General features: G+C 40.7%; 1 protein-coding gene and 1 long non-coding RNA gene across 2 annotated transcripts in view; both read right to left on the bottom strand.

The window, feature by feature from the left end:
* mrpl23 (mitochondrial ribosomal protein L23) overlaps positions 1-23,357 on the bottom strand; it is a 46,842-nt gene that overhangs the window by 4,323 nt on the left and 19,162 nt on the right. The gene's annotated exons all lie outside the window — the stretch shown is intronic.
* LOC146515804 (uncharacterized) lies at positions 6,752-14,225 on the bottom strand. Its single transcript, XR_014875134.1, has 2 exons — positions 9,844-14,225; positions 6,752-9,234 (listed from the first exon to the last, which is right to left on the bottom strand). It is a non-coding gene; the product is annotated as an uncharacterized LOC146515804 (long non-coding RNA).

Here is a 23,357-nt window from a genome sequence, read left to right as displayed (position 1 = left end):
ACTGAATCCGATACATATCCGATGTTTTAGAAAGCGACTGCTGTTTGAACGGTCAGGTCGCATTAAATCCATCTTTTACGTCACTGACACAAGACAGACGATAATTATCAGCGCCGGAGAAGACATCGCGAACGCTTCCTGGCCATCCAGTGAAACTGTTGGGAAGACAACGTTGGAGAAACGTGAACATTTTATTTGTACTGTATAATCTGCTGATTCTGACAGAAATCTGAAACTATCCTTTGGAGCACCGCTCCTCTAAAACAGCAATAAGGATCATTATTAGGTTATTTACATTATTATGTAAATAACAAAATAACTTAAAGCAAAAATTGGGAAACGTAAAGTCCGAAGTCTTTATATTAACGGCCATCAGTCAAACAATATTGTTTGCTCTGGGTCTAAACAGAGCGCGTTGTGTGTGACGTCTTCTTTTGCGCATGCGGGCCGCTTTGAGCGTTCACACTGGAGCGCGTTTGCTGTCGCATTTTAGTTGTAGTGTGAACAAGCAGACAAAAAAATATCGGATTCGATCAAAAAATAGGAATTGAGCATTAAGACCTGCAGTGTGAACGTAGCCTTAGTCCCTGGTTTGGACAGGGGGGGAAAAATCATGGCAGGATCAGCCTGCCACTGTATCCCGCTGTAACTTTACTGTATAAAGCAATCTATAATCCAGTTTTGAGTTCCCTCCCCAGACGCCTTAACGCCCACTCACATCCTGGGCCATCTGACCTCAGGAATTCGCATGATAAGGTGGGGCCAGGTTTCACAATGAGCTCACCCGAAACTCTGGCTGATTGGGACCCACATCCAGTTTCACACCTTGGCTCAGGCGATTAGAGGATCATCAGGGGGTCCTTTTGTCCCTCTGTGGGGGGGATACTCCCACTAGGTTTAAATTTGGGACTCTCCACCATTTGACCTTAGAACTGAAGAAGCTTCTTGGATGAGAGGTGAAACGTCTTCAAGCAACTTAAAGAAGTCCAGACGCTTTTCTTTGCAAGCTCCTTTGACTACGATGACCTGGATGACTGAGAACCTTCACAGACACTTTACTGTATAAAGAGCTAACATCTCCAAAATGTCAGGAGTAGTGAGTCATTACAAGAAGTGTTTGTGAACTAAAAATCAAGAATGTGGGATCCTGTTTGTCCGTGATTTGGACAGCCCAGCACGTGCTCCCGACGCGGGGGAAAGTAATTCTGTCGCAGAGACCTACCTCAGCACTTGTGCAGGTGAAGGCAAAGGGAAGATTTGCTTCACCATATTTTCTAGTCTTTGACTTGGAAGGAAGTTGGTTTGGAAACATATTTGGCGATGCTTCATCTCCTGCTTTGCGTTTGTGTGGGAACCCCGCCAAAAACCTGTCAATTATGCTAGCAGTGTCCAAGCATTCTTTTTTTTTTCTTCATACGCGCCGCCTAGGGGGCGGGCCCCACACTTTGGGAATCTCTGGAGTTCTCCGTGGCATTACCTGACAAAACCCTGGATTTCCAAGTGTCCGTGTACAACTGCTTACACTGCTTAATTCAATTCAATTTTATTTATTTAGCGCCAAATCACAATAACAGTCGCCTCAAGGTGCTTTATATTGTACAGTACATCATACAATAATAGATACAAACTTATGATGCTTAACGCAACAAAAAGTAAAGCGGTACCAACAATTCTGTATTAAGTGAATTGTTTTAATGAGTCAAGACTAGTAAATCAAAAACGATTTCAACTGCCGAACACTGGACATTAAAAATGACCAAATTTGTTCAAATTCCTGCATCTTGAGTTTGCAGTGATCGTGTTATGCGTAGAGTTACAGCTGAAACAGCAAAAGCACAGCTGTGGTCTTTCTTTGCATATATGGTAATTTTGTCAGTGTCACAAGATTAAATTCTGGCATGTCTTGCCCTGTTTTTGATTAGCACTCAAGCACCAAACCCCAGAAAATGGTATTTGGAAAAGCCTGAGTAACTCCATCCAACTATCCAAAACCCATTATGGAAACTGCTATTTTGGTAGGATACTTCACATGGGCCTGAATTCATGTTACTCTCAACATGTGGCCATTTGGGTCTGAATTCTGATACCAGATTTGAGGAGTGCCTGGAGAAAAACATGCACAACCTTCAGTCAAAAGCTACCCTGTTCTTCTGTTTCAATCTTGCGGCAACAATTGCATTTCAAACTACAGGAGGTTTTCTAGTGAGTGCAGTATAACTGTAAGAGATGACTGTGCAAAATAAGTCAGGCACAGGCAGAGAACTGCCAAACACCAGAGAAACACCTGGAAAACGCCAAGGTCTTCAGTGTCTCCCTGCACTCTCGCACACTGCCATCGAGGAATCCAGAATCCAGAACGCAAACACTGGATGAGGCCAAAGGAAGTTTTCTTGCAGGAGTAAAAGAAGGAGAAAGAAGAAGGAGGTCAAAGGGAGAAAAATGGGGCTAGAGTATGCGAGGAAGTAAACGTGACAGGAAAAAGATGAAAGTAGGAGGTGACGAAGGAAGGGGTCTACCCCAGTCCTATAAACACAAGAGCTCACAACAACATGAACAATGAAGCAGTGAATGAAACAAGACTTCACCCGACCTGAACCAAACATTGTCGCATGACAATTCCCAGTTATACAGAGCAGTTCTGAGCACCTTATGTATACAGACAGTGAAGATTAATACCAGCCTCGGAGAGCGCGATTCACAAAAACAACAAAGCAGCAAGACTGAAATCAACAAAGAGCTGAGACTCGTTAAACAAGTCTTATTGTTGGCAGCGGGCCGCGCCCTGTGTGTGTGCGTGCATGTATGTCAACCGTCTGCTGGACACATTTTCGCAGCGAGAGAAAGTGTTGGCAGAGAGGATACATACTTTTGTTTGAAATGTATACATCGCACCGCAGCAGAGGCAAACCCCAGTCTCATCCATCTCCTGGCGCTGAGCTAAAACGATCTTTCCTGTGTGTCTGTCTGACTTGCTGTGTATCCGAGTGAGAGAGGGAGTGTGTGTATGACTGCATATTGAGTGATTTATGGTGATGACCCAGTCCTGGCCAAAAAAGACAAAAGTGGAGAAAGAGGCAATGTTATTATGTGTATTTCTCTTCCACATTTGTTCCTCTAAGGGTTTTATTTCTGGTACTCGTTTAGTTCCTAGATGACAAACTGAAGGAGGCGTATTTTCCCTCTCCAACATCTTTGCCATCTTCAACGTGCTCCCACTCAAGCTGCCATCCAGGAATATTGGGAAGCAATCCCGTACTGCCATGCAATGTAAACATACTCCTCTTACGCACATGAACAATCCATTACAACACAGTTTTCCTCTCAATGGGGAAAAGAAAGAAATGGGTGGTGGGGGGGTAAATGTTGTCATTAACTCATTACCACGCCGTTTCACTTTTCCCATCTGTAGGCACATGTATACTTCTTTATTAAGCTCTAATTCAGTGCCTTGTTTTGCCACAGGAACTGTGCATTTAGACTGTCAGTCTGGCCAGTGTCACATTTCGGGACCACTGTCAGAGATTTAACCAGTTGGTGGGGGCAGCTGTCAAATTAGGAAAAACAACTGGTGTGAACATGTTTTCTTAACCGCTACATTGAGGAGGAACTGAACTGCTTGCATGTAGTTCGTGTAAACCTCCCAGGCAACACTGTACTTGAGTGAAATGACCCCATCTGAAACCGGAGTTTGTTGAATCCATATGTGTGCTCGTACATACACAAAGTCATGCACACGACCTAAGTAACCCTCTTTGCTGACCCCAGAGATGGGAAAACAGAAGACTAGGCGAGAGATAAAAAGAAACTTATAATATATATATAATTATTCAGTTCGATCGACCTTTCCCGCTGATCTGTGACAAACTGAGCATGCAGTCATAGCTTAAACACAGCTCTAAGAATTTTTTTTTGTTTTTAAAATTGACTCCTTATGGGTGCATTATTTAAACAGTTGGAGTAAGTGTCCTTTAACCCTTTAAAGCTGGTCGGAGCAGGAATGCTCTGTTTTGCGTAACTATTTTTAAATCCTGGTAGCTCTGCAACCACGTAACCTAGCGCAATAATTTTTTTTGCATATGAAACCAGAGGAGTTGTACTTACATCTTATGCCATCAGCTTGTCCTCGGTCACGGTTTCCTTCCACATAAAGCTTTGCAAAAAACTGCATAAAAAGCACTTGCAGCAACAAAAACATAATATTCCAGAAACAGGCTTTGCCGATCCGATCAGCTGTTCATAACACTTCCTACGTTGGAATAGACGTCAGCGCGAACTTTTGCATGTCCGCCATTACCTGCCCGAAACCGGAAGTGACGTCATTTTCGCGGAAATGTAGGGTTTTGTTTTTTTTTACCATCGGGGCCTCATGAGCCTATACTGGTGTTTTTAAAAGTTATCTTTGACTTTATGACTTTCTGTGTGGTTTCTGGGATGCTTAGGACTCATATTGCACTGCTGGAAATAGTTTATTTTGATGCAGATGCTTCTTTTTGGCAAATTTGTACAATAATATTTATTTTCGTTTTTCCTGCAGTATATAAAAATTGGTGTATTTCAAAAATAAAACTATGAAGACACTCAAAATAAATTTCCTGTGGTGGGAAACTATTTTGTGCAACTTTTTTGTATTTACAGTTTTGAGGGATAAGCCTCTTAAATTTCTCTAACTAGAAATATATGTTAAAAAAGCAAAAACGATTTTCAATTTTTTTGTAGTTTATTGCACTTTTTTGCAATGTATGTAATTACTATGCACTTAATGCATACATATTATTAAAATCTGGGCTATAATGGTTGTATTGATGTATAGCAACTTGAAATGCTCCCAAAAATGGCTCCACAGCATGTAAAAATATAATATAAGCTCTGGTGGACTTGGTTCTATGGTAGGTCTTAAAGGGTTAAGAAGAGGGGGAGAAAAAAACTAAAATTAATTCAAGAAAAAACGATGGCTGTTATATTTAACTATAAAATATGAAAGTCACAGTTGCTCTGGGTGGATAAGTTCAAGTGTGTGATGAAAACAGGAAAGTGCCGGGTCAGTAAAGTGACACTTTACCAGCCTGGAGCTGAATAGAACATTATGGCACAGTCGCACACTGAAGGCAGCGAAGGCTAATTCAACCTGCTTCTCTGGGCTGTGACCAGACTTCATGATGGGAAAGATTATATATTAAGATCTAGATCCCGCTGACTGCTAAGGATAGAATAAGAGCTATGCCACGACTAATAATAATAATAATAATAATAATAATAATAATAATAATAATAATAAAAGAGGTTTGATTACTAAACTCCATTGAGGTAAGTTTGATTTCATTTCCAGTATCATAAATCCACAAAATAGCCTTTTTCATATCACATTTTATGTCCTCTGAAATGAAAGAAGCATGGAGCAACATTTTATTACTTTAAAGACTGTTTAACAGCTGTAAAACTACTCTCCAGGTCAAATAAGGACTTCCATTCAGATAATCTCAATAAAATCCATGTGAAAAGACCTTCTAACCACTCTTTTACAGCCTGAGATCAGCATTTCTTTTGTGCTCTCTCAAAACATCAAGCACCAAGAGTTATTATGGAGCTAAATAAGTTGTGACTGCGAGGTGGGGGTCAAGTACACCAACTTCTTGGATGACCACACTTGACCGAGTTAAAGAAAAAGGAGTTCTTCAGGTGGTTATACAGCCTCAGAGGGCTTTAAATGGTCTGAAAATCGAAACTGAGCCATTAACGCCAGCTCTTATACACTGCCAGAAAAACAATCCCCTCATTTGATAGGGGACACAAAGATAAACCGATAAGCTACAAAATCACTTACAAGTGAAAAGAATAACACGGATCATCTAATTACAATGCTGAATATACCCTAGACCAGGGCATGTCGCTTTTATGTTGCCATGTACCACAGATGCAATTTAATGTCGCAGCTTGTTGATATTGAGCTAATCAAAAATCAAACACATGTAGACAGATGCTAATAAAGAGAGAGAGAAATCTGGAGAGGTGCTGACATCACGGTGAGAGGCAGTGGCTTATGTGGCTCGAAAACAATGTGGTGATGTGAGGTAAACCACATACCATGATGAGGTAAACTGTAGCAAAGGACAGACACATCTTGAATAGTTGTGTGTGTACATGTGCGCAGAAGGTGTTTAAGAGACACTATCCAAACAGGCTGACAGTGATTTTTAAGGTGGAATTCAAGAGTTGTGAGCCTGTTTTCTTTCTTCTTAAATACAGCCCATATAATTCCCACTTCATAAATACAAGTGAAAAGGGGCTTTTAAACAAAATTTAGACTAAGTAAAAATCATATCACAATGAGGAAAATTTACTTATAATTGATAATAATTATAGTTTAACTTCTGACTATGGAAAAAACAAACAAACAATACTGTCACTACTGAAATGAGGTACCAGCAGAAGCATTATATTGCAGTATTAGTGACATATCCACTGCCACAGTGTTAACCACCTAAAAGTAAAGGTATACCATGACTGCTGTTTAATGATTTCTTGATATCATCAAAAAATATTTTCTACTTGTGAAGTTGTATCTTCGGTAAGACTTTTCAACCAGCTGCTTGAAGTCATTGCATCAGTAATGAATAACATGCACCATTTGCTCTTCCTGTCATATGGAGTGCAGCTAGCAATGCTCGGTGGAGTCATCTGTTTACATCTGGGTTGCAGATCACCAGCTGTTAGAATCTCCTCCTTTGAAGCCTGGTTGTAGTCATTGGTGGGGTTTTTATTTTTTTTACCTCAAGTGCTTTGTTGTTTCCAGCTTTTTGAAAAGCACTCTGCTTTGTTAGAGGGAGTTGAAATAGGTCCATTTTTGCCAAATGGTCATTTGAGGCCATCACATGGCTCTTGCTTTTAGACATGCTTGGACATGTCTCCTTGGGAATGTAAATACCTGGAATTTACATTCTGTGCTATCATAGATATGGCAGCATGGTGGTTATCACTGTTGCCTCACATTAAGAAGGTCCAGGGTTTGAATCCACTATGTGTCCGGGCCCTCCCCATGCATGTATGGGTTCTTTCCAGGTACTCTCAGTAGTGATGTGCGGATTGATCCTGAAATATAGATTCCTTTGATACCAATCATTTATGTTCTAGAATCGATTCTCACATTAAAATATCGATATTTTAGTAATTTAGGGTAAATTTGTAGTTTATCATTAACAGGAACACAGTGGAAAGAAACTATAACATTCGGATTGTCTACATTCAAAGGAACTACTTCCTCTTCCGCCTTTCATAGTCATGTGCGAAATACGGCTGTATAAATGTCTCGCAGCCCCTTGGCGTGCGCACTCACAACAATGGCTGAGCGTGATTGTGCGGATGTATATTACCTCCACAAACAGCTGAGACGTGGTTTCCAATACATGTGGCAAAAAAGCGAGGTGTTGTGACCATACTTGCCAACCTTGAGACCTCAGAATTAGGAAGACATTCAAAAGGGCTGTTGGGTGGGGGTGATAAATACATTTTACAGTGTTGATTTATCAGATAAAATACAGCGGGGGTGTCCAAATTCAGAGGCTGCTTCCACCTGAGGACCTGGCCTTCGCGGTCTAAAGAAAGCCGGGTAGTACGTCACAAGCTCCCTCCGTGGAGTGAAACTCTGCCGTCTGCTCCTTGCTATCTAAAATATAACCGGGCACTGACGTAAACTCTCGACCGTCTCACACTTTGTTTAATTAGTTTTCTGTTTGACGTTTATTTAGCTGTGTGAAAACCCCGGAGGAACCCTCCCGAGGGATTAATAAAGTTAAATTTAATTTAATCTAATCTAATAACTTTAATCTCAGCCAAACCGATTTACTCACGAACAAATAAAACACTGAAAAAGCCAAACAATAACATTTTTAAGTTATCAAAGTGACTTGTATATCATGTTTAACCCGACTAGTGAAAGACCGCGATGTGTCGGTTGGCTCAGATATTTGAAGTTTACACAGCTACATTCTCACCTGAAAAAAGTTTTTTTGCGACCCAGAAAGAGAAATAAGAGTAATATTAAAACTAAGTAGCTGCCGCCATTGTTGGAGACTGGAATTGGCTGGGCCGCGCTATGAATTCTGCGATATGGTTTTTCAATTTTGTTGTCCGGGTGGAAAATCGGGAGAAATTCAAGAGAATGGTGGCTGCGGGAGATTTTCGGGAGGGGCACTGAAATTTGGGATTCTCCCGGAAAAATCGGGAGGGTTGGCATGTATGGTTGTGGCAACATTACTAACCTTGTCAAACACCTCAGAGTAAATCATATCACAGAATATGAGGAGCGTATGTTGAGGTGAACTGAAGAGGAGGAGAGGGGCTGGTGCTGCTAGGGCGAGACAGACGTCTCTCACGGAGTCCTTTAGGCCGGCAAGGTGTTCAAATAGCGCACAACTTCAGTTTTTTTATTTCTATATGATGAACTCTGCATTATTAAGTGATAAGAACAAGTAATTTGATGTCCTGTAATCATTATGACACTGTAATTTGAGATACAATAAATAAAATACGTTTTTGTACAAAGTATCGGTATCGGATCAGTATCGTCGATACCACCCTGAATATTACTTGGTATCGGATCGGAAAGGAAATCAGTGGTATCGCACATCACAAACTCTCAGCTTAGGTTAATTGGAGATTCTAGATTGCCTGTGTCTGTCTATGCATTAGCTCTGCGAAAGACTGGCGACCTGTCCTTCGCCCTGTGGTAGCTGGTATAGGTTCTAGCTGCCCTGCGACCCTGAATTTGATAAGCGGAAGACGATGGATGGATGATCGCAGATGATATGATTTGACATAATAATAGACCCTTTGATCTATTTTTATGTGAAATAACGCTTCATACTTTTCCTATTGTTTTATATAAAAGAACAACACTGTCAGGTTGTAAAAAACAAACAAACAAACAAAAAAAAAACCCACACACTTAAAATGAAACTCATTTGTAATAGACCAACAGTAATGACACCAACTTGGAAAGCCTTCAAGACATCTATAGTGTTGCAAATATTTTCTTTGTGTTTCGCTGTGCCTAAATACAGTAGGTCGGTCTATAGTAGGTCAGTGTGTTATCTAAGGATGTTTTCCCACGTGCACAGTATGGTTTAAATGGTTCAACTGTTAGTGTTTTAGTGCAACGTCCAAGGTAGCGTCATTAGCATAAAAAGCATTTCTACTGAGATGAACAGGGGAAATCACCTGAAGTACTAGTTAGGGCTGCTCAATTAATCGAATTTTAATCTAAATTACGATCTGGGCTTTCAACGATCATTAAAAAGGACTGAGCTGATTATTAGCACCTCCCTCGTGCTTTACTCTCGCGCTGCTCCGTGTGGCAAATCGAGCGCACCTCTCTGCGTTTCGAACACGTGTCACAACAATTAAGAGGAGCTAACAGAGGGAAGCTCGGAAAGCTAAGCAGAAGTTATTTGGAGAGGAGAGTGACTGCCATTGGTTGAAAAGAGAGGTAAAAAAAAAACTTCAGTGGTGTGGAAACATTATGGGTTTGCGGAGTCAGACGTGGATCAAGTAGACATAGTGTGTAATCTTTGCTACAGTGTCGTAGCTGCACTACAGAGCAACACTGTAAAGTTCACTAAACATAGATGTTTACATTTTTTATTTATTTTTTATATTGCAAACATTTGCACTGTTATCAGTATTTGCACACTATTTTATAGTATTTTTTGACAATCTTTAAAGCCATTATTCAATACATTGTTATTGTTAAATAAATATCGTCAAATAATCGAGATCTCAATTTCAGTGAAAATAATCGTGATTATCATTTTTGCCATAATCGAGCAGCCCTAGTACTAGTTACAATACCTTTCAATACCAAAATCGCCAAAAAATGTTGTTTCTCTCTTGTTCTTGTTTTCTTTAATACCACAGGTGAAAAACTACACATGGTAAATACGACTAGTGCAATAAAGGCATATCTTGGGTTATGGTGACATGACTTTTTTTTTAGACAATTGGCACAGTCATTGTGAAATCAGCTATGCTCTAAGAGATAAAATGTTTGCAACAGCTAATGTAAAAATAGATACTTTAGACGTTGTGGTAATGTTAATGAGATATTCTGCAACGACCCTAACATTTTCTGTGTCTTGAACTTGTGAAAATATAATGTTATCATGCCAAATAAACAGTCTGCCCCCATCATGGTATCAATTTGGGTATCAAGAATATCACAGTTCTACTGGTATATTTCTTCTACATGTAAGAAATGGCAACTTCAAACATTTCGGACATAATTCCACAGTTCGTGTATAAAACACAAGATGAACAGTGCATTTTCATCTGCAATTACAGAGACTAAATGGTCAAAGCAAACTAGGCGAGGCAGGAAAGGCAATGGAACAGGGCAGGAGAAGAGATGTAGCCAGATGATTGTAAATGGCTCCTGCTGCCTGGCTCCTGGGTGTGCCACACATTCACTCTCACTTTATCTCATTGACACACACACACACACACAGAGACAGACACATACACAGACAGACAGACAGACACACACACACACACACACACACTCTTCTGTCCAAATGTCTTGGCAATAAACAGTTCCAGGAACAGTAATATTAAGTAAGGAGAGTGGGGATGTAAAAGAACTAGGTATTAAAAGACAAATTAAATAGCACCCAGGAAAGACAGCGAAATTAAAATGATTTTGTGTGAAAACATACAAACAAAATTAATATATTACTTTAGTCAGTTAAAAGTCTAAAACAAATAATCACTTTCAATGAAAAACAGATGAAGTTTAGAAACCAAGAGTACTTTTCTATGGCTTAATTTAGGGTTATGACCCTCAGCCTCCCTCCAATTACAATAACATCTCCTCCACAGCCCTGTAATGGCCAAATAACTTGGTCAACTTTGGCAAGCAGTAGTATATGTCCTTGCGTGCCTCACTGTCACTCCTACTAATATTATGTCCTACCTCTACTGTTAATTCAACCATACAGAAAATGTCAAATCCATTTGTTGGATAAGAAGAGATCTAAAAACCCTTGTGTATACTTGACTTTGTGGACCAGGAGTAAAGAACGTTGGTGAACATCGCCTCTAGTGTCCAACTGAAAATACTTTAAGATTTATCGCTGAAACCCTCTGACATACTAGTGTAGGACATCCAGTAATACATAAGCACATACTTCTGCCCAGAGACAAATGGAGGGCGTGAGTGAGAAAGTGCATGTGTGCACGTGCGCATGCATGATAGGTTTCATGCCTGGGCATGTCTGCTCCCAGCCTGCTACTGGAGACATTGGAGCCTGGTAACAGAGCTCTCAGGAAAATATCATCACTACCTAAATACACATCCAGCCACCCACAAAGACATCACATCAATCTGATCTCAAACTGGACACTCAGATGATAACAGCAGAAGTAGCAGCAACAACCGTGCACTCACACACACACACACACACACACACACACATCTGCCCATATTAACAATTATGACCAACAACTGAGTTCGATTTCTTCAGTTTCTCCACCATCCTCCATCATACCTTAAAGCCATATTACGCCTAAACCTTGCCTATCTCTACTGTTCCCCATTACAGACACGCAGAAGCATATACATAAACAGCTATTCACCATCATTATCCCCTGCATGTATGTCAGTCACCCCAACAATGTACCCCATTTCGATTGCCAATACTTGTAAACAACCACACACACACACCCCTTCTCAAGCATCCCTTCCACCTACCCCACACCCTCCCAGCCCCAGACCAAACTATCTAGGCTACCAAACACAAACACAGCTAGACCCTTGCACAAAAACCAACACACTCACCCCTACATGCACATGAACATAAACATCCCGGCGTTGCCCCTGCCCCCCTCCCTCACTCTGAGGAATGTGGGGACCAGCTGGTGGAGAAAATAAAAAAAAAATAAATAAATAAAAAAAAAAAAAATGAAGAAGCATACCAAAACAGGAAATACATCAGCACAGGCCTATCAGAACATGTTATCAAGCCGGTGGCAGTGCCGCTGAGAACACGGGTGGCGCCGCGTGCTGATTGGCTGATCAAAGTGGCAGCTGTGTCATTACGGGTCTAGAGGTCAGGGGTGATCAAGAAAAGGTTACGAGCATGCGCGCGTGTGCATGTCTGTGTTGCCGTGGCTATCTAAATAAGGGGAAACTGGAGAGAATGTGGAAGGAAGTGAGGGTGAGGAGAGAAGATGCTGCAGAGAGAGATAAAGCAAAAGTAAATAGAAAACAACAAAAGAAAAGACAGGAGACAGAGAGGCTGTAAGAGCCCTGAAGACTATTCATATAGCTCAAGTGAGCCGTTGATTTGTTGTGAGATTTGTTTGTCACACCAAATTACTATAGCACTGTGCTTCTGAGAGTTTCCATTGTGTTTTTCGTGATAATAATTAAACCTGCCCTATGCAAATCCATCTACAGCACAGTCACTGCATTAACGCTTAAAGCATCTAAAATGAATTGGACATAAGAGTGAAACACAACTAAGAGCCTCCACTACGGTCATTAAAATAAAAAAAGTAAAAAAGAAGAGGTTTGCGTGTGAGATTCCTAGACCCTGCTCTGCTCTCTATAATTCATGTTCTCTCTCTACTGAGCTCTTATGAAACCTGCACGCACACACACACACACACACACACACACACAGCCACACACTCTCGCTCAAGATTTTGCTTAGGGGTAGAATTTTCCAAATCAAGACATACAGGGAGATGGGGGGGGCCTTAAAGAGAAGCCTGATTGCCAAGAAAAGCTTCTGCTTTCATAATGCTCACCACCAGCATACACACATGTCTGTGCACACATATATATGTAAACACACTAATTAGTGGATAAGCTTATGCCTTCCTTTAGATGATTTATGTGCCTGCAATGCTGACAGATACAGTTATGCACACGCAAGGATGCAAGACTGTAGATAAATTGAAAATTAATTTATCGCGTTTGTTTTTAATTATTATAAAGACTTTAAAAAAGCCTTTGTTACTTCAACTGTGTGTTATAGCTCAGTGCAGTCTTGTGATACGCTAAAAATATTAGATATATCTGAAATTCTCGATTCAATCTTTCAGGCGGTCGATTCCTTTATGTTTTGAATAATTGCGCAGATCTGTGCTTCATATGTAGGAATATGACAAAAGTCATAGTGGCACTGTATATGACTCACTTTTAATTTAAACCCTCAATGCCATTCTAAATAAATGTGGACAAATTGGGTTTCTTATTTCAGTTGTCAATCGGAGAATTAATGGTCAACTCTCCTCAGAAAGGTGAAAAAATGAATAGCCCATTAAAAAAATTAATAAAATACAATTCTTTAAATTGAATATTTGGTAAGAAACCATGATTCAGTATAGCACCTACGGCCTCGGTATGCATTTAAAGTTAACTTCTGTGCTCCATGGCCTATCATATAGGAGAAAATTCTCACAAGAATTACTAGAGGTACAAACTGAATTGAAATTGCATTTTCGATAAATCATCCCACCCAAACGGGAAGATGAGACCGCCTCGGGAGGGAAAAGTGCAGAAGTTAAAAATGTTAATTGGCGTGATAAGCAAGGGTGAGGCCGTACAGAGAAGGGAAGGAAGCAAAGCGGCAGACGGGCAAGGCTGTGTGAGGAAAGCCTGTGTTTGCGTGACAAGGTGAAAAGGAGGAAGAGGGAGGGAAGGTGAATGGGAGCTATCATGATCCAAATAGTTGAAAATAATAAAATTCCACACAGATAAGCAAGATTTCCCTCAGCTTCACTGCCTGATTCAGCACCTCCAGTCCCATAGAACAGGGCTTCACTCAGAGTGGAGAACAGGAGGGGAGGGGCTGGGGGTCAGAGGGGTTTGCAGCAACCCATCCTGTACCCCCCCCCCTCCATCACCACCCTTTATCCTAGCCAGATACACACAGTTGCACATATATGCACAACCATACTGTGTCTATTATTAAGCAACAAGGAGTCAATAACAGACACAAGAAAAAAGGGAGACTAGTAAGAGAAGCTATACAGCAAAACGTTGCCATCTAGTGTCAGTCAAACAGAGAAGAGAGCCATACTTGGCCATAGCTTCCTTCACATAATCGCTCTGAATACAGCTGTTTTTCCTCTTCTCTTCTTGTTCCTTTTTTTCCAGCTGTGTCACAACTCCTCCATAGTTGCTACTCAGTCTAACTCAGTTTGTTTGTGACTCTCCCTGCGCCTTTTCACTTTGAGAGATGCCTTCCATGTGGATTGAGCGGGGGTGGAGAAAGCGTCTGAAAGAAACATGGGAAATGAGCAATTTCAATTTCAAGGAAGCTACCACTTACTCTACAAGTGCTGGTCCAACCCCGTATCTTGTTTTGTTCTGTGGTCGTCGGGTCAGGACAGTGTTTTGGGGGACAGAGTGAATGTGACTGGGGCATTTGGTTTGCTCCGATGCTGTCAGCGACTGGGGCCGAGGAGAGAAACTTTGACGGCTTATTTACTACTTTAAAGAGATCTTGGCCAGCAGCCACATAAACAATAGTAGAGACCTTTCACCTGTTAAATGAGATGACTGTATGGGTTAAAGATATCTGCCTTTAACTTGTACAAAAATGTGCATATGTGTAAGTGAATCTTTCAGATGGAAAATTACACTGACACTACTATGCTAACAGTGAAATCACTGGCTTATGTGTAAACAAAACAAGCTGCTCATTTCATGACGACTAAAGGCCGGCATCGTGAGAATACCTTGTACCATCTGTGTTCCTGCTCTCCCTTCTGCTGCAAAGTTTTTGCTCATCACCTACTTTCACTACTCTCAGCCTTATGCAGACCATCTCTGACTGTATGAAGTGAGCTTTTGTCTACAGATAAAACTCGGAGCTTGAGTGGGATTTGCACAATCATACCCAACAAAAACATGAACTTACATCAACGCTTAGATCCTGCCAGTGAGTCTGGATGACTGTTAATGCACATGGATATGCCATCTTTGATTCTATCAGGTTACAATGACTGGCAAACAGCAGAGACTGGCTAGACCACTCCATGACCTTAATGTGCATTTTCTTTAGCCGCTCCTTTGTTCTCTTAGCAATATCGCTTTGGGTCATTGTCATGCTGGAAGACCCGTCCGCAATCTCACATCCGTGTTCTGGCTGAGAGGAAGTACTCATCCACGATTTTATGGTACATTCCATAAAATGTACCTTCACTGCACTGAGGGCTTCCATTGAGCCCTCAGTGCAGTGTACACTTAACAGGAAAACAACCCAAAGCATAATGTTTCCATGTCCGTGCTTGATTGTAGGGATGGTCTTCTTTGCGTCATACTCAGCATTTCTCTTTCTCCAAACACAGCAGGTCAAGTTGATGCCAGAGAGCTTGATTTTGGTTACGTCTGACCACATTACTTTCCCCTAAGCCTTCTGTAAATAATTTAGATGGGCCTGTACATGTGCCTTCTTGAGCAGGAGGACACTGTGGGTGATGCAATTCTTCAAACCATTATGACATAGCGTGCTAAGAAATGGTGTTCTTAGAGACTGTGGTCCCAACTGCCTTCAGCTCATTTAATAATTCCTTCTGTGCAGTGTTCAGCTGATCCGCTACCTTCCTGTAATCATTCTCACCCCACCAGGCATGATCAAGCGCGATTAATGGTCATTCTCACAAAGCCTCTTGCTGTTGATCTTGTAGCCAGAGGTGCATCTAGAATATCTATCTATATAGATCTACAGATATCGATCTATATAGATCTATAGATATCGATCGATATAGATCTATATATAGATCGATAGATAGATAGAGCGATATAGATATATATGCAACGATACTGGTATCGATATTGAGCCGTTCGATACAGTGCTTTTGGTTCGGTACGCATATGTATCGAACAATACAAAATTTTTAATTTATTTTATCAACTTTCCTTCTGACGATGCTGTCTGTGCTGAGCGCTCAGTGGATCTGCGCTCGACAGTGCAGCCTAGGTGGAGTAGTCGAATGCAGATTCACTGAGCGCAGGGCAAGCTAGCGAGACAGAAGTTAAGCTCTTGTTGCAACATGGCAAATTGAACCTCCCCCACCCTAATTCAGATGTGGTGTTTGGAACTATTTTGGTTTTCATGTGACATATGACCCTGAAGGTAAGCTCGTCATGGACAAAAGTAAAACAGTATGTTGGATGTGCCACACAATGCTCAATTACATTGGTGGGAACTAGTGGTTAGCGCAGTTAGCTCGTTAACGTGTTGGCCGTCCAGCCCCATGCACGGGGCGATCCGCGGTAGCTCGTTAACGGAGATTTGCCATGTTGTGGCGTTAACGTCATTTCAACGAGATTAACGCTGACAGCACTAGTGGGAACACAACGAATATGACTGCACATTTACACCTACATCATCCTAGTGCAAAGACAAGTGGAAGCAGGCAAAAACAACAAGCACACATGCTACAAACTTTACCCGAGTCATTTAGACAGCCGTTAGCACATGATTCTCCTTATGGGGACCTGATATGTTTAATATGCTGCTGAGAATATAGCCCAGAAGAAGCGTATAGTATAGCTTTTATTTTGGAAAGAGCCATTTCTCTGTAATAAACTCTCTTTTCCAAAGATGAGTGATTTCTCAATCAGATAGATTAAATTTTTTTTATTACTTTGTTGTTTCAGCAACATTAAATTTAAAAACTGTACTTTTGAGTTAAAATATATATTTATAATTTTAATAAATGACAAATTAAAAAAGCATGAACATTTTTTTGTATCGAAAAAATATCGAACCGTGACACCAAAGTATCGAACCGAACCGTGAATTTTGTGTATCGTTGCACCCCTAATATATATATATATATATATATATATATATATATATATATATATATATATATTAGGGGTGCAACGATACACAAAATTCACGGTTCGGTTCGGTTCGATACTTTGGTGTCACGGTTCGATATTTTTTCGATACAAAAAAAATGTTCATGCCTTTTTATTAATTTGTCATTTATTAAATTTTCACGGCACATTCTGCACCACATCTCTGTGCGTTCATCATTTGTTTGAAGCCAGCTCACCTCCTGCAACCACTTTTCCGAGAATACGCGCTTCTTTTGTGGTTCGGACTCCTTCTGACATTTCTTTGGAGGTGGAGGAACATCACAGTAATTGCTTAAAGGAGCTTCTTCGACATCTTTAAGAGTTCTAAACAAATGTCTGTCCTCCTCCTGAAAATCTTATGTACGCAAACACGCGTTGCAACTTCTTATCTTGTGCGGGTTTTTATTTTGACAGCGAATGCGCACCTGCGGACCACTTATGTGCAGCCCTGGTTATTTAGCTCGTCATATTGCAGCCACAGAAATTCTTTTGTCCATGAAACCATAAAGCTGCACTTTCTTTTTGCCTTATAGTCTGATTTGTCATAACTTTTCCGTTTTGTGGTAAGCTTTTCTTTGGCTGTCACTTCTTCACCCTGACCTGTCTTATTTGGCTCAGCAGAACTAAAATATATATCCTGCTGCTTTTACACACGCACTAACATAACGCTCAGCGATTCTCTGCGCGATCAACCTCTCACATGTTTAAGCTGCGGAGATTTCACTTGTCATGTTTGCATAGTAAGCTAACGATTGATAAGACGATGTCAGAGGAATTGGTGCGCAAATTATCATCACTCACCAATCAGTACTGTCGCTCTCTATACACAGTTCACGCGATTGCAAAGTGAAAGCAAAAAACAAGCGCAAATTCAAACGCGATTTCAGTATGTCACATATTGACAGTGGCCGATGCCAATGACATAATTACCCAGATACATTTCCGAAAGAATGCAAAAGCATTGACATATATTTTTCCTTCCTACGATAGGCCGACGGGCAGGGCAGAGATAGATTTTGGTAGCCCGACTGGAAAAAAGCCCCAGGACGTCGGGCTAGCGATTTTGCGAGCCCTGTATCTGATTGAGGAATCACTCATCTTTGGAAAAGAGAGTTTATTATGGAGAAATGTCTCTTTCCAAAATAAAAGCTATACTATACGCTTCTTCTGGGCTATATTCTCAGCAGCATATTAAACATATCAGGTCCCCATAAGGAGAATCATGTGCTAACGGCTGTCTAAATGACTCGGGTAAAGTTTGTAGCATGCCTGCTTGTTTTTGTCTGCTTCCACTTGTCTTTGCACTAGGATGATGTCCGAGTAAATGTGCAGTCATATTGGTTGTGTTCCCACTAGTGCTGTCAGCGTTAATCTGAAATGACATTAACGTCACAACACGGCAAATCTCCGTTAACGAGCTACCGCGGATCACCTCATGAGTGGGGCTGGAAGACGTCAACACATTAACGAGCTAACTGCGCTAACACACTAGTTCCCACCAATTGAGCATTGCTGGCACATCCAACATACTGTTTTACTTTAGTCCATGACACGCTTACCTTCAGGGTCATACATCACATGAAAACCAAAATAGTTCCAAACGCCAGATCTGAATGAGGGTGGGGGAGGTTCAATTTGCCATGTTGCAACTAGCCTAGCTTCTGTCTCGCTAGCTTGCCCTGCGCTCAGTGAATCTGTGTTCGACTACTCCGCCTAGGCTGCACTGTCGAGCGCAGATCCACTGAGCGCTCAACACAGACAGCATGTCAGAAGGAAAGTTGATAAAATAAATTAAAAATGTTGTATCGTTCGATACATATGCGTACCGAACCGAAAGCACTGTATCGAACGGTTCGATATCGATACGAGTATCGTTGCACCCCTAATATATATATATATATATATATATATATATATATATATTTATTTATTTTTTATTTATTTTTTTAAAATCTCAATTAAAAAGAAATTCAAGACTTCTTTGTAAGTGAGCAAACTTCAAAATTCAGCATGGGATCAAAGAATTATTTCCTCTCCTGTATAAGAGATGCAATCAAACAACTATGAACATAAAAATTAATAATTTTTTTTTGTTTTGCCCAAATCTCTGTAAGCATTATAAATACAACACACTGTCACTGGAACATTTTGAACTGCTGATTGGAAAATTGTACTTTTTGACATTTACTACACAATAAGTTACTAAACTGAAATGTTGAGACTGGTCAGCAATCCCATTCTTATATTCCCAGCTTTACCTCATTGAGCTTTAACCATCCACTCTGAGAATTAGCCCACTAAACTGCTACAGCTGGCACCAGTCAGAAAAGTAACATCATTCTAAAAAAAATATAGTAAGTCCTGCTCCACAAAAACTTTTTTTTTCTTTTTACACGCCAGGTAGAAGTACCTTATCATAAACATTTGGCTGAAGATCAGGGTTTCACTTTCAGACTACTCTGCCTGTCAGGGACAAGCATCTTTTTCCCTTAATTAAGACAAGAGGACAAGTTATTGGGCATGCATGCACAGCAGACACGACTCATTTAAGTGAAATATAATAATTTGTACTTTCATTTCTTGTTAACCTCTGCCTTTGGCATCCAGGAAGAGTGAAGCAATGCAGAGAAAAGCTAAAGAACTGAAACAGTTCTCTCAAGAATTTCAACAGCAATTTCAACATTTAGCCTCAGTTGCATTTTTTTCCAGGCTCTACTGTGCAGCCACATAGCAGAGTACTTCCTGCTGTATATCACTTGTAAGAAAGGTCAAGTGTTATTTCCCCGAAACCATCTGAAGATTATGTGTGAAAACAACTAAATTTACAACCACTCAGTACAAACTGAAGAGAGAATAACATTTCCTAAAAAGCTGGCAAGATGCATCTTGTATGACAAGTAAGTGACTTAAAGAGTTATTCACCAAAACAGTATAAATGTCACTATAATGTTAACTAAACACCAACTTTGAGGATTGTAATCTGACTCAGAGACAAAAAATATGTTTGAAATACGGTGTTGTTATTGAAAACACTCAATAAAATCTACATCTGTTTTTTTTTATAAATCTCAATCAATCTGCATGTTTTCATTTCCACCCCCATAATTATCCATAAATTGACATTGACACTATTACAGACAACTGTTAACACATCATTTATAGCATCTGTACCAGTAATTCTTAACAGGTACCTGTAAACTATCACTGTAATATCCAAATCATGACCAGTGCTTTAGCTACAGATGACTTATTTTAAGAAACTTCACAAAGTGATTTACAATCCAGTGGAAAAATGAATAGGAGTTAGGAAGGCAAATGCAAATCAAAAAAAATGACAGCATTCATCACTAAATCACTAAACACCCCGAAACTAAATGTCTAAATAAATCTCTAAGAAACATTTTACAGAATACAATCTAGGCTGGAAAATAACAGCACAGATGAACTGTTAAAACGGTTACAGTGAATTTTCTAAATAGACAAGTGAAACACAAAATTTAAAAGAACAAGTTTCATGTTAACGCCATGCAATTGCATTTGTCCCTAACCACCAGAAACCTCACGTTAACTTTTATCGAGTGGAAAAAAGTTAGCGTTCATCCTTCAACTTCACTGCGCTAATGTTATGCTAACATAGCTGTTTTGCTAGCAATCACGTAGGACATCATTATATACGAGCAAGTCCAACTTCAGTAACCCTGCAAACGTCACTGCTGTTTAGTTTTTCTGTCTTCATTTATGTTGGAAGTGACAGCAGAGCTGTACCTTTTCATTTTTTTCAGAAATCTCTCAATCAGAACATGCTATATCATGTTTAGGTGAAAACTAGCGAGCTAACTTCCTGCTAACTTCTAACTCCGTTGAATTTAATAAATTCTGTTTTCATGGATGCCTGGATGTTAAACTTAATTGTTACACCTGGTAAAGCAGCAACACTTATCGTTTTATTAAAGATGAAAGAATTTAGACAGTTTTTAACTCTCAGTGATGCCGCAGTCTTTGTTTGACTTTGGGACCTGAAGTAGACGGAGTTTTGGACCCAGTTTACTCCGCGAGGCTCCTGACTGCGGCAGCCGTAATGCTCCGGCAATCCATCAAGCGGTGTGCTTTCATAGCTTACCAAAGTCGTACTAAAACATTTTATGACAGATTTCTGCACGCCGTGTACGACATAAAATCGGTTCGAGGTCAGTAAGCACAACCAGAATTCATACATAAGGCACACTGTCGATTTTTGAGAAAATTAAAAAATTTTAAGTGTGCCTTATAGTGTGTAAAATACGGTATACAGAAGAAAAGAATATATCGCGATATATATCGTTACCGCACATGCTCCAAATTATACCGTGATATGGATTTTAGGCCATATCGCCCAGCCCTACCCTGAGCACATCGGCTTGAGTTAGCCTTCAACTGGGCCAAGTGGTGCATAAAAGCAGTCTGATTTTAAACACATTAGTCCCACTGAAAGCCACTCAGGCTTAAAAGCAATCTGATTTACTGAAGATTTGTACCGCTGTTTTTGTCACCTCACCACCAGCACCCACCACCCAGTTTCACACACATACAGCCTCTTTCCCCTCCCCCTGATTGCTCTGCCCCGTCTCTGGACCTCCCTGCTCTGGCACGGCTCCATCATGGCCTTGGTCACCTTCCTAGCTCACCCTTAAAGCCCCTCACACTTGTACACACTTTCCCACACACAATGCACATTTCACACATGCAGACACAGCCCCCCCCCCCCCCCCCCCCCAGTACTGGGGTGCCCCCTAAGCCTAAGGAAAATGGCCGTCACGGAACCCTGCAAAACGGGAGGCCTCCCCTCAACCACAAACCTAGAGTAAGGAATGAGAGAGGGGGCAAACGTATTACTGCTGCAATATTAGCTGATGGAGGGTGCAGGGGGAGGAGGGGGGAGCCAAGGATGAGGGTAGTAGAACGGGGGTACCACAGTGTGAGCATCTACCCACAGAAAACTCTTCCACATGTGGAGTCAATTAAGCACAATCTTGTTTTCTACCAACTGCTGCAAAAGAAACAAGAGTTTTCTGGGCTTTTGTGTTTGAGAGTGTGTGAGCGTGTGCGTACGCGTGTACTTAAGAAAGTTAAGTACTATAGGAAAGGGTGAGGAGAGACAATGTTTTTCACAAAAATCAGCCAGAGAAATTAGACAGGGTTTTGGTTTTTATATCTAGCCATTTAGCAGCAAAGAGACAGCAAATCTTCATTTCTGCATGCAGTTAAGTGTGCACGACTTGACAAACCTGCAACATGAATGTGACTAGGGAGCAAATGACACTCAAAGAAAAACATCTATCCTCTAGGGCTCATTATGCATGAATGATGCACATGTCACAGGTGTGTGTACCCAAGTGTGCGCAGTGTTCTGCATCCTCCTACCTACAATGGGGGTGCATGTCTGGTGAGACAGAAGCGTCACTACTAACTGTGCTGGGAATTCCTGCCACACACAAAATCACAAGCCACTGCCTTAGTGTTAGACAACAGGAAGTCTCCCCTTTAAAAGATTCATGGCTGCTTCAATTATGTATCCTCTTTTTCATCCTCTTTTGTCATGTTTAGACAGTTTTCATTATTCATCCATTTCAAGATAGATGGCACCCGGTCGGGTGGGCGGTGCAGCATATACAAGTGTCTACCCCAGTGTTGATTTACCTGGGCAAGATCAAAACAGCAGTCACAAAACAAACATTGCACAAAACTTGCTTTTCATACAGATCAAAGGGCCATTAATAAGGTGACTTTAGTGATGTTTTATTTTGCAAGTGGTGGGTGAGGGATGTACAAATACTAAAAGACTTTAAGCTTTAGTGAAATGATCAAGAATACTCACGTAAAGGTCTGGAGGCAACAGCTTTCTAAGTGAACATGACTGCTCCATCCAACCATATCTCAATATTTGTTGTAAAAAGTCTCATATGAAACCAAAGAGACTGTCTTGCGCTTAACTTTTACCCCAACCCATTTTTCAAAAAGGCTGCCCGAGCGTGTGAGCCGTACGGGTGGGAGCTGTAGCTGATGTAGCTGCTCAAGGATGTTTGCGATAATACCGTAAATTTAATCTGCGATAACAGCTTGCAATCCATCCTTTTGGAATGAGCTACCATCATTGATAACATGACAAAGCACAAAAGTAGCATAGATCGTTTTTCATTGGACATTGCAAATAAACGTATAACATGATGGCTTAACATTTTAGTCTAACAATAACTAAAGTAACTTCATCTTGTAGCTCTTCAAGAGGCTGCACAACATTGTCACATAATAAAACTGAAATTAAAAATTATTTCCTAACTAAAATGTTGCCACTTGGGTCAAGCTTTTTGCCCAGCTGCTTAAATCCCTCCTTGTCCACCTGATGCACCAACTGCATCAGCAATTTTCATCCACCGTCTGCTCTTCCTGTCATATGGAGCACAATCAGCGAGTGTTCACCTGATGCTCGGTTGACTCATTTGTTTACTTC

The sequence above is a fragment of the Neolamprologus multifasciatus genome, chromosome 7 (assembly GCF_963576455.1).
Source record: "Neolamprologus multifasciatus chromosome 7, fNeoMul1.2, whole genome shotgun sequence".
NCBI classification, from domain to species: domain Eukaryota; kingdom Metazoa; phylum Chordata; class Actinopteri; order Cichliformes; family Cichlidae; genus Neolamprologus; species Neolamprologus multifasciatus.
Note: the sequence above shows the minus strand (reverse complement) of the source record. Positions and strands in the feature narration are given on the sequence as shown.